General features: G+C 46.4%; 1 protein-coding gene across 3 annotated transcripts in view; it reads left to right on the top strand.

Annotated features, from left to right (window-relative positions):
• Positions 1-12,114, top strand: part of LOC106572571 (ciliary neurotrophic factor receptor subunit alpha) — a 309,062-nt gene that overhangs the window by 148,203 nt on the left and 148,745 nt on the right. The gene's annotated exons all lie outside the window — the stretch shown is intronic.

Here is a 12,114-nt window from a genome sequence, read left to right as displayed (position 1 = left end):
TCAAATTTTTCAAAAATACAACTATTTTACACCATTTGAAAGATAAACATCTCCTTAATCTAACCACGTTTTACGATTTCAAAAAGGTTTTACGGCGAAAGCATAAATTTAGAGTATGTTAGGACAGTACATTTACAAGAGTTGTGTGTAATGTTTTGTCAAGTCAAAGACAGGGTCACCAAAACCATAAAACCAGCTAAAATGATGCACTAACCTTTTACAATCTCCATCAGATGACACTCCTAGGACATTATGTTAGACAATGCATGCATTTTTAGTTCTATCAAGTTCATATTTATATCCAAAAACAGCGTTTTACTATGGCATTGATGTTGAGGAAATCGTTTCCCTCCAATAACCGGCAGTCAAGTCAGCGTCACAAATTAAATAATTAAAATTAGAAAACATTGGTAAAATATTATATTGTCATTTAAAGAATTATAGATTTACATCTCTTGAACGCAATCAACTTGCCAGATTTAAAAATAACCTTACTGGGAAATCACACTTTGCAATAATCTGAGCACTGCGCCCAGAAAAATACGCGTTGCGATACAGACTAGACGTCATGTTGGGGAGATCTAAAATCGAAAATACTATGTAAATAATCCATTACCTTTGATTCTCTTCATCAGATGTCACTTCCAGGTATCACAGGTCCATAACGAATGTAGTTTTGTTCAAAAAAGCTCATCATTTATGTCCAAAAATCTCCGTCTTGTTAGCACATGATCTAAGCCAGCCGGACTTCTCGTCATGAACGAGGGGAAAAAATATATTTACGTTCGTTCAAACATGTCAAACGTTGTATAGCATAAATCATTAGGGCCTTTTTTAACCAGAACATGAATAATATTCAAGGTGGACGAATGCATACTCTTTTATAACGTATTGGAACGAGGGTACCCAACATGAACTCGCGCGCCAGGTGTCTAATGGGACATCATCGTTCCATGGCTCTTGTTCGGTCAGATCTCCCTCCAGAAGACTCAAAACACTTTGTAAAGGCTGGTGACATCTAGTGGAAGCAATAGGAAGTGCCAAAATATTCCTCAGCCCCTGTGTTTTTCAATGGGATAGGTTTAAAGTCAATACAACACATTAGGTATCCACTTCCTGTCAGAAAATGTCTCAGGGTTTTGCCTGCCAAATGAGTTCTGTTATACTCACAGACACCATTCAAACAGTTTTAGAAACTTTAGAGTGTTTTCTATCCATATATAATAAGTATATGCATATTCTAGTTACTGGGTAGGATTAGTAACCAGATTAAATCGGGTACATTTTTTTTATGCAGACGTGCAAATGCTGCCCCCTAGCCCTAACAGGTTAACATCGACTGGGCTGTATTGGAGCGGGTCGAGAGTTTCAAGTTCCTTGGTGTCCACATCACCAACGAACTATCATGGTCCAAGCACACCAAGACAGTCGTGAAGAAGTCACGACAAAACCTTTTCCCCCTCAGGAGACTGAAAATATTTGGCATGGGCCCCCAGATCCTCAAAACGTTCTACAGCTGCAGCATCGAGAGCATCCTGACCGGTTGCATCACCGCCTGGTATGGCAACTGCTCGGCATCTGAACGTAAGGCGCTACACAGGGTAGCGCCTTACTGCCATTGGTCTGCTGAACAATTCAGAAAAATCGCCACCGGACAATTTACATTGACTCCCCCCCCTTTTTGTACACTGCTGCTACTCGCTGTTTGTTTGTTACCTATGCATAGTCACTTTGCCCCCACCTACATGTAAAGATTACTTCAACTAGCCTGTACCCATGCACACTGACTCGGTACTGGTGCCCCCTGTATATAGCCTCCACATTGACTCTGTACTGTAATACCCTGTGTATAGTCTCCACATTGACTCTGTACCGGTACCCCCTGTATATAGCCTCCACACTGACTCGGTACCCCTACCCCCTGTATATAGCCTCCACACTGACTCGGTACCGGTGCCCCCTGTATATAGCCTCCACATTGACTCTGTACCGGTACCCCCCTGTAGATAGCCTCCACATTGACTCTGTACCATAATACCCTGTGTATAGTCTCCACAGTGACTCTGTACTGGTACCCCCTGTATATAGCCTCCACACTGACTCTGTACCGGTACCCCCCTGTATATAGCCTCCACATTGACTCTGTACCATAATACCCTGTGTATAGTCTCCACATTGACTCTGTACTGGTACCCCCTGTATATAGCCTCCACACTGACTCGGTACCGGTACCCCCTGTATATAGCCTCCACATAGACTCTGTACTTGTACCCCCTGTATATAGCCTCCATATTGACTCTGTACTGGTACCCCTGTATATAGCCTCCACACTGACTCGGTACCCCCTGTATGTAGCCTCCACACTGACTCGGTACCAGTACCCCCTGTATGTAGCCTCCACACTGACTCGGTACCGGTACCCCCTGTATATAGCCTCCACACTGACTCGGTACCAGTACCCCCTGTATGTAGCCTCCAAACTGACTCGGTACCCCCTGTATATAGCCTCCACATTGACTCTGTACCGTAACACCCTGTATATAGTCTCCACATTGACTCTGTACCGGTACCCCCCTGTATTTAGCCTCCACATTGACTCTGTACCGGTATCCCCCTGTATATAGCCTCCACATTGACTCTGTACCGGTATCCCCCTGTATATAGCCTCCACATTGACTCGGTACCAGTGCCCCCTGTATATAGCCTCCACATTGACTCTGTACCGGTACCCCCTGTATATAGCCTCCACATTGACTCTGTACCGGTACCACCTGTTTATAGCCTCCACATTGACTCTGTACCGGTACCCCCTGTATATAGCCTCCACATTGACTCTGTACCGGTACCCCCTGTATATAGCCTCCACATTGACTCTGTACCGGTACCACCTGTTTATAGCCTCCACATTGACTCTGTACCGGTACCCCCTGTATATAGCCTCCACATTGACTCGGTACCGGTACCCCCTGTATATAGCCTCCACATTGACTCGGTACCGGTACCCCCTGTATATATCCTCCACATTGACTCGGTACCGGTACCCCCTGTATATAGCCTTCACATTGACTCTGTACCGATACCCCCTGTATATAGCCTTCACATTGACTCTGTACCGGTGCCGCCTGTATATAGCCTTCACATTGACTCGGTACCGGTGCCCCCTGTATATAGCCTCCACATTGACTCGGTACCGGTGCCCCCTGTATATAGCCTCCACATTGACTCGGTACCGGTACCCCCCTGTATATAGCCTCCACATTGACTCGGTACCGGTACCCCCCTGTATATAGCCTCCACATTGACTCGGTACCGGTACCACCCTGTATATAGCCTTCACATTGACTCGGTACCGGTGCCCCCTGTATATAGCCTTCACATTGACTCGGTACCGGTGCCCCCTGTATATAGCCTCCACATTGACTCGGTACCGGTGCCCCCTGTATATATCCTCCACATTGACTCGGTACCGGTACCCCCTGTATATAGCCACCACATTGACTCTGTACCGGTGCCCCCTGTATATAGCCTCCACATTGACTCGGTACCGGTGCCCCCTGTATATATCCTCCACATTGACTCGGTACCGGTACCTCAATGTATATAGCCTCCACATTGACTCTGTACCGTAATACCCTGTATATAGCCTCCACATTGACTCTGTACCGGTACCCCTGTATATATCCTCCACATTGACTCTGTACCGGTACCCCCTGTATATAGCCTCCACATTGACTCTGTACCGGTGCCCCCTGTATATAGCCTCCACATTGACTCTGTAACGGTACCCCTGTATATATCCTCCACATTGACTCTGTACCGGTACCCCCTGTATATAGCCTCCACATTGACTCTGTACCGGTGCCCCCTGTATATAGCCTCCACATTGACTCGGTACCGGTACCCCCTGTATATATCCTCCACATTGACTCTGTACCGGTAACCCCTGTATATAGCCTCCACACTGACTCGGTACCGGTGCCCCCTGTATATAGCCTCCACATTGACTCTGTACCGGTGCCCCCTGTATATAGCCTCCACATTGACTCGGTACCGGTGCCCCCTGTATATAGCCTCCACATTGACTCTGTACCGGTACCCCCTGTATATAGCCTTCACATTGACTCTGTACCGGTACCCCCTGTATATAGCCTCCACATTGACTCGGTACCGGTGCCCCCTGTATATAGCCTCCACATTGACTCGGTACCAGTGCCCCCTGTATATAGCCTCCACATTGACTCTGTACCGGTACCCCCCTGTATATAGCCTCCACATTGACTCTGTACCGGTACCCCCTGTATATAGCCTCCACATTGACTCTGTACCGGTACCACCTGTATATAGCCTCCACATTGACTCGGTACCAGTGCCCCCTGTATATAGCCTCCACATTGACTCTGTACCGGTACCCCCTGTATATAGCCTCCACATTGACTCTGTACCGGTACCACCTGTTTATAGCCTCCACATTGACTCTGTACCGGTACCCCCTGTATATAGCCTCCACATTGAGTCTGTACCGGTACCCCCTGTATATAGCCTCCACATTGACTCTGTACCGGTACCACCTGTTTATAGCCTCCATATTGACTCTGTACCGGTACCCCCTGTATATAGCCTCCACATTGACTCGGTACCGGTACCCCCTGTATATAGCCTCCACATTGACTCGGTACCGGTGCCCCCTATATAGCCTCCACATTGACTCTGTACAAGTACCCCCTGTATATAGCCTCCACATTGACTCTGTACCGGTACCCCCTGTATATAGCCTCCACATTGACTCTGTACCGGTGCCCCCTGTATATAGCCTCCACATTGACTCTGTACCGGTACCCCCTGTATATAGCCTCCACATTGACTCTGTACCGGTACCCCCTGTATATAGCCTCCACATTGACTCTGTACCGGACCCCCTGTATATAGCCTCCACATTAACTCTGTACCGGTGCCCCCTGTATATATCCTCCACATTGACTCGGTACCGGTACCCCCTGTATATATCCTCCACATTGACTCTGTACCGGTGCCCCCTGTATATAGCCTCCACACTGACTCGGTACCGGTGCCCCCTGTATAAATCCTCCACATTGACTCTGTACCGGTACCCCCTGTATATATCCTCCACATTGACTCTGTACCGTAATACCCTGTATATAGCCTCCACATTGACTCTGTACCGGTACCCCCTGTATATAGCCTCCACATTGACTCTGTACCGGTACCCCCTGTATGTAGCCTCCACATTGACTCTGTACCGGTACACCCTGTATATAGCCTCCACACTGACTCGGTACCGGTGCCCCCTGTATATAGCCTCCACATTGACTCTGTACCGGTACCCCCTGTATATAGCCTTCACATTGACTCTGTACCGGTACCCCCTGTATATAGCCTCCACATTGACTCGGTACCGGTGCCCCCTGTATATAGCCTCCACACTGACTCGGTACCGGTACCCCCCTGTATTTAGCCTCCACATTGACTCTGTACCGGTATCCCCCTGTATATAGCCTCCACATTGACTCTGTACCGGTATCCCCCTGTATATAGCCTCCACATTGACTCGGTACCAGTGCCCCCTGTATATAGCCTCCACATTGACTCTGTACCGGTACCCCCTGTATATAGCCTCCACATTGACTCTGTACCGGTACCACCTGTTTATAGCCTCCACATTGACTCTGTACCGGTACCCCCTGTATATAGCCTCCACATTGACTCTGTACCGGTACCCCCTGTATATAGCCTCCACATTGACACTGTACCGGTACCACCTGTTTATAGCCTCCACATTGACTCTGTACCGGTACCCCCTGTATATAGCCTCCACATTGACTCGGTACCGGTACCCCCTGTATATAGCCTCCACATTGACTCGGTACCGGTGCCCCCTGTATATAGCCTCCACATTGACTCTGTACCAGTACCCCCTGTTTATAGCCTCCACATTGACTCTGTACCGGTACCCCCTGTATATAGCCTCCACATTGACTCTGTACCGGTGCCCCCTGTATATAGCCTCCACATTGACTCTGTACCGGTACCCCCTGTATATAGCCTCCACATTGACTCTGTACCGGTACCCCCTGTATATATCCTCCACATTGACTCTGTAACGTAATACCCTGTATATAGCCTCCACATTGACTCTGTACCAGTACCCCCTGTATATAGCCTCCACATTGACTCTGTACCGGTACCCCCTGTATATAGCCTCCACATTGACTCAGCAGCCCTGCCAATAAAAGCTGAGGAATGGGATAGACCAATCACAGCAGCCCTGCCAATTAAAGCTGAGGAATGGGATAGACCAATCACAGCAGCCCTGCCAATTAAAGCTGAGGAATGGGATAGACCAATCACAGCAGCCCTGCCAATTAAAGCTGAGGAATGGGATAGACCAATCACAGCAGCCCTGACAATTAAAGCTGAGGAATGGGATAGACCAATCACAGTAGCCCTGCCAATTAAAGCTGAGGAATGGGATAGACCAATCACAGCAGCCCTGCCAATTAAAGCTGAGGAATGGGATAGACCAATCACAGCAGCCCTGACAATTAAAGCTGAGGAATGGGATAGACCAATCACAGCAGCCCTGCCAATTAAAGCTGAGGAATCAAATCAAATTAAATCAAATATAGTCAAATTATTAGTCACATGCTCTGAATACAACAGGTGTAGCAGACCTCACAGTGAAATGCTGAATACAACAGGTGTAGTAGACCTCACAGTGAAATGCTGAATACACCAGGTGTAGTAGACCTCACAGTGAAATGCTGAATACAACAGGTGTAGTAGACCTCACAGTGAAATGCTGGATACAACAGGTGTAGTAGACCTCACAGTGAAATGCTGAATACAACAGGTGTAGTAGACCTCACAGTGAAATGCTGAATACAACAGGTGTAGTAGACCTTACAGTGAAATGCTGAATACAACAGGTGTAGTAGACCTTACAGTGAAATGCTGAATACAACAGGTGTAGTAGACCTCACAGTGAAACGCTGAATACAACAGGTGTAGTAGACCTCACAGTGAAATGCTGAATACAACAGGTGTAGTAGACCTCACAGTGAAATGCTGAATACAACAGGTGTAGTAGACCTCACAGTGAAATGCTGAATACAACAGGTGTAGTAGACCTCACAGTGAAATGCTGAATACAACAGGTGTAGTAGACCTCACAGTGAAATGCTGAATACAACAGGTGTAGTAGACCTCACAGTGAAATGCTGAATACAACAGGTGTAGTAGACCTCACAGTGAAATGCTGGATACAACAGGTGTAGTAGACCTCACAGTGAAATGCTGAATACAACAGGTGTAGTAGACCTCACAGTGAAATGCAGGATACAACAGGTGTAGTAGACCTCACAGTGAAATGCTGAATACAACAGGTGTAGTAGACCTCACAGTGAAATGCTGAATACAACAGGTGTAGTAGACCTCACAGTGAAATGCTGAATACAACAGGTGTAGTAGACCTCACAGTGAAATGCAGGATACAACAGGTGTAGTAGACCTCACAGTGAAATGCTGAATACAACAGGTGTAGAAGACCTCACAGTGAAATGCTGAATACAACAGGTGTAGTAGACCTCACAGTGAAATGCTGAATACAACAGGTGTAGTAGACCTCACAGTGAAATGCTGAATACAACAGGTGTAGTAGACCTCACAGTGAAATGCTGAATACAACAGGTATAGTAGACCTCACAGTGAAATTCTTACTTACGAGCCCCTAACCAACAACGCAGTTACAAAAAAGACGGATAAGAATAAGAGATAAAAGTAACAGGTATTTAAAGAGGAGCAGTAAAAAATGTGGATGAAGCTGTAGAGATATCTTACTGCTGTGTGTGGATATAGCTGTAGAGATATCTTACTGCTGTGTGGATATAGCTGTAGAGATATCTTACTGCTCTGTGTGGATATAGCTGTAGAGATATCTTACTGCTGAGTGTGGATATAGCTGTAGAGATATCTTACTGCTCTGTGTGGATATAGCTGTAGAGATATCTTACTGATCTGTGTGGATATAGCTGTAGAGATATCTTACTGCTGTGTGGATATAGCTGTAGAGATATCTAACTGCTGAGTGTGGATATAGCTGTAGAGATATCTTACTGATCTGTGAGGATGAAGCTGTAGAGATATCTTACTGCTGTGTGTGGATGAAGCTGTAGAGATATCTTACTGCTGAGTCTGGATGAAGCTGTAGAGATATCTTACTGCTGAGTGTGGATATAGCTGTAGAGATATCTTACTGCTGAGTGTGGATATAGCTGTAGAGATATCTAACTGCTGAGTGTGGATGAAGCTGTAGAGATATCTAACTGCTGAGTGTGGATATAGCTGTAGAGATATCTAACTGCTGTGTGTGGATGAAGCTGTAGAGATATCTTACTGCTGTGTGTGGATATAGCTGTAGAGATATCTTACTGCTCTGTATGGATGAAGCTGTCCTTAGAGATATCTTACTGCTCTGTGTTAGTAACAAGTATTTAAAGAGGAGCAGTAAAAAATAAAATAACAATATATACAGGGGGTGCCGGTACAGAGTCAATGTGCGGGGGCACTGGTTAGTTGAAGTAGTATGTACATGTAGGTAGTTAATTAATGCACAGATGACAACAGAGAGTGGCAGTGGTGTGGAGAGAGGAGGGGTGGGCAATGTGAATAGTCTGGGTAGCCATTTGATTAGGTGTTCAGGAGTCTTATGCCTTGGGGGTAGAAGCTGTTTAGAAGCCTCTTGGACCTAGACTTGGCACTCCGGTATGATTTGTCGTGTGGTAGCAGAGAGAACAGTCTATGACTAGGGTGGCTGGAGTCTTTGACAATTTACAGGGCCTTCCTCTGACACCGCCTGGTATAGAGGTCGTGGATGGCAGGAAGCTTGGCCCCAGTGATGTACTGGGCCATTCGCACTACCCTCTGTAATGCCTTGTGGTCGCAGGCGAGCAGTTGCCATACCAGGCAGTGATGCAACCAGTCAGGTTGCTCTCGATGGTAAAGCTGTAGAACCTTTTAAGGATCTGAGGACCCATGCCAAATATTTCCCCTCTCCTGAGGGGAAATAGATTTTGTCGTGCACGCTTCACGGCTGTCTTGGTGTGCTTGGACCATGTTAGTTTGTTGGAGATGTGGACACCAGGGAACTTGAAGCTCTCAACCTGCTCCACTACAGCCCCGTTGATGAGAATGGGGGCATGCTCGGTCCTCTTTTTCCTGTAGTCCAAGATCATCTCCTTTGTCTTGAGCCCATTGAGGGAGAGGTTGTTGTCCTGGCACCACACAGCCAGGTCTCTGACCTCCTCCCTATAGGCTGTATCGTTGTTGTCGGTGATCAGGCCTACCACTGTTGTGTCATCTGCAAACTTAATGATGGTGTTTAGTCCCGTGTGGCTCAGTTGGTAGAGCATGGTGTTTGCAACGCCAGGGTTGTGGGTTCGATTCCCACGGGGGACCAGTAAAGAGAAAAAAAAATGTATGAAATGTATGCATTCACTACTGTAAGTTGCTCTGGATAAGAACGTCTGCTAAATGACTAAAATGGAAATGTAAAATGTGTTTTGAGTCATGCCTGGCCATGCAGTCATGAGTTAACAGGGAGTGCAGGAGGGGGCTGAGCATGCACCCCTGAGGGGCCCCTGTGTTGAGGATCAGCATGGCAGATGTGCTGTTACCTACCCTTACCACCTGGGGGCGGCCCGTCAGGAAGTCCAGGATCCAGTTGCATATGGAGGTGTTTAGTCCCAGAGTCCTTAGCTTATTGATGAGCTTTGAGGGCACTATGGTGTTGAACGCTGAGCTGTAGTCAATGAACAGCATTCTCACATAGGTGTTCCTTTTGTCCAGGTGGGAAAGGGCAGTGTGGAGTGCAATAGAAAATGCATCATTTGTGGATCTTTTGGGGCGGAATGCAAATTGGAGTGGGTCTAGAGTTTCTGCGATGATGGTGTTGATGTGAACCATGACCAGCCTTTCAAAGCACTTCATGGCTGCAGAAGTGAGTGCTACGGGTTGGTAGTCATTTAGGCAGGTTACCTTAGTGTTCTTGGGCACAGGGACTATGGTGGTCTGCTTGAAACATGTTGGTATTACAGACTCGGACAGGGAGAGGTTGAAAATGTCTGTGAACACACTTGCTAGTTGGTCAGCGCATGCTCGGAGTACACGTCCTGGTAATCCGTCTGGCCCTGCGGCCTTGTAAATGTTGACCTGTTTAAAGGTCTTACTTACGTCGGCTACGGAGAGCGTGATCACACAGTCTTCCGGTACAGCTGGGGCTCTCATGCTTGTTTCAGTGGTATTTGCCTCGAAGTGAGCATAGAAGTAGTTTACCTCATCTGGTAGGCTCGTGTCACTGGGCAGCTCTCGGCTGTGCTTCCCTTTGTAGTCTGTAATGTTTTGCAGGCCCTGCCATATACGACGAGCGTCTGAGCTAATCCATGGTTTCTGGTTGGGGTATGTACTGTCACTCTGGGGACGACGTCATCGATGTACTTATTGATGAAGCCATTGACAGATGTGGTGTAGTTCTCAATGCCTTTGGAGGAACTTATTCCAGTCTGTGATAGCAAAACAGTCCTGTAGCTTAGAATCCGCTTCGTCTGACCACTTTTTTTATAGACCGAGTCACTGGTACTTCCTGTTTAAATTGTTGCTTGTAAACAGGAACCAGGAGGATAGAATTATGGTCAGATTTACCAAATGGAGGTGGAGGGGGAGCTTTGTATGCATCTCTGTGTGTGGAGTAAAGGTGGTCCAGAGTTACTTTCCCTCTGGTTGCACATTTAACATGCTGATAGAAATTCAGAAAACTGAGGAATGGGGCAGAAGCAAAGTAACCTCTTTACCCTCTACTCCCTCAACCCCTACCAGGTATCAATTTACCTCTTTACCCTCTACTCCCTCAACCCCTACCAGGTATCAATTTACCTCTTTACCCTCTACTCCCTCAACCCCTACCAGGTATCAATTTACCTCTTTACCCTCTACTCCCTCAACCCCTACCAGGTATCAATTTACCTCTTTACCCTCTACTCCCTCAACCCCTACCAGGTATCAATTTACCTCTTTACCCTCTACTCCCTCAACCCCTACCAGGTATCAATTTACCTCTTTACCCTCTACTCCCTCAACCCCTACCAGGTATCAATTTACCTCTTTACCCTCTACTCCCTCAACCCCTACCAGGTATCAATTTACCTCTTTACCCTCTACTCCCTCAACCCATACCAGGTATCAATTTACCTCTTTACCCTCTACTCCCTCAACCCCTACCAGGTATCAATTTTCTACCTGAATGTATGTTAAGCAACAACAACTAAGTGGCCTGCAACCCGAATGGGCCATATAAACAATCCAGCATGTTTTGGAGTGCACACTTGTCAGTAGCATTGTGCCAGGAGTCCCAACTCCAAGGACTACGTTATTTTACTATTGAACTATGACTTCTTTCTTAGGAGTGGAGAAAGATACTTAAGAGTACAAAACCCTTCCATAACAAAGGAGAGGTTTTAGTGATGCAGGGTTGTTAGTGTAGTCCCCAGCTGCTCATTTAACTTTCCCCTCACATCCTGCAGAATGGGTTCTATATTATAGTTTGCTATAAACAGGAAAACTGAATTTAATAACAATAATAATCATAATCTACGTTTTAGACCTCTGGGAATCCATTGATTCAAGAGTTGAAAATAATATGCATTCTAAATGAGGGAAACAGATTGTTTAATCTAATCAGTACAGTTTGTGTTGAGATATGTATGTGTTGTGTGTGTCCATGTCTGCGTGTGTGAGTGTGTGTGTGAGTCACGCTCCTGCTTCAATTTGAATGCCAGTGTATAAACAGACATAGTCTCTCCTAAGTGACCGGTATGCACTATATTAATTCCTTCAATCTGTCTGTTTATCTGCCTCGTGATGCGTAAAACAACCAGCTCTCTCAGTGCTGGTAAACAGGGACTGACTAGCAGAGAGTCTGAGGTATGTGTCTCTCACCATGTTCATTTTGACATAAAGTATATAAACGAAAACCTGAGTCGGTAAAAAATATGTCTATGTACTTGAACAAGATACTTGACCCTTAATCTGCTCCAGGATCTATCA

Source organism: Salmo salar, chromosome ssa01, assembly GCF_905237065.1.
Source record: "Salmo salar chromosome ssa01, Ssal_v3.1, whole genome shotgun sequence".
In the NCBI taxonomy this organism is placed as follows: domain Eukaryota; kingdom Metazoa; phylum Chordata; class Actinopteri; order Salmoniformes; family Salmonidae; genus Salmo; species Salmo salar.
This window is presented reverse-complemented; position numbering and strand designations above follow the sequence as displayed.